We start from the raw sequence: 971 nt of genomic DNA, 5'->3' as shown, positions 1-971 counted from the left end.
GCCAACATCCAAATTTGATGGAAGAAGCATCTCCATTCCTGCCATTGGAGCCAATAACTTTGAGCTGAAACCTCAGCTAGTAGCCTTAATGCAACAAAGCTGCAAGTTTTATGGACTTCCATCTGAAGATCCTTATCAGTTTTTAACTGAGTTCTTGCAGATCTGTGAGACTGTAAAGACGAATGGAGTTTATCCTGAAGTCTACAGACTCATGCTTTTCCCTTTTGCTGTGAGAGACAGAGCTAGAATATGGTTGGATTCACAACCTAAGGATAGCCTGGACTCTTGGGATAAGCTAGTCACGGCCTTCTTGGATAAATTCTTTCCTCCTCAAAAGCTGAGCAAGCTTAGAATGGATGTTCAGACCTTCAAGCAAAAAGATGGTGAATCCCTCTATGAAGCTTGGGAAAGATACAAGCAGCTGACCAAAAGATGTCCATCTGACATGTTTTCAGAATGGACCATATTAGATATATTCTATTATGGCCTGTCTAAATTTTCGAAAATGTCATTGGACCATTCTGCAGGTGGATCTATTCACCTAAAGAAAACGCCTAAAGAGGCTCAAGAACTTATTGACATGGTTGCAAACAACCAATTCATGTACACTTCTGAGAGGAATTCCGTGAATAATGGGATGCCTCAAAGGAAAGGAGTTCTTGAAATTGATGCTCTGAATGCCATATTGGCTCAGAACAAAGTGTTGACTCAACAGGTCAACATGATCTCTCAAAATCTGAATGGATGGCAACATGCATCCAACAGTACTAAAGAGGCAGCTTCTGAAGAAGCTTATGATCCTGAGAACCCTGCAATGGCAGAGGTTAATTACATGGGTGAACCTTATGGAAACACCTATAACTCATCATGGAGAAATCATCCAAATTTCTCATGGAATGATCAATAAAAGCCTCAACAAGGCTTTAACAATGGTGGACGCAATAGGCTGAGCAATAGCAAGCCTTTTCCAT

At 40.9% G+C, this 971-nt stretch overlaps 1 non-coding gene across 1 annotated transcript; it reads right to left on the bottom strand.

Moving 5' to 3' along the window:
- Positions 1 to 343: 343 nt before the first annotated feature.
- On the bottom strand, positions 344 to 447 carry LOC127747295 (small nucleolar RNA R71). The gene has a single exon (XR_008009095.1). It is a non-coding gene; the product is annotated as a small nucleolar RNA R71 (small nucleolar RNA).
- Between the last annotated feature and the right edge of the window lie 524 nt (positions 448 to 971).

The sequence above is a fragment of the Arachis duranensis genome, chromosome 4 (assembly GCF_000817695.3).
Source record: "Arachis duranensis cultivar V14167 chromosome 4, aradu.V14167.gnm2.J7QH, whole genome shotgun sequence".
Lineage (NCBI taxonomy): Eukaryota > Viridiplantae > Streptophyta > Magnoliopsida > Fabales > Fabaceae > Arachis > Arachis duranensis.
The sequence above is the reverse complement of the archived record's forward strand: the minus strand, read 5'-3'. Positions and strand labels throughout refer to the sequence as shown.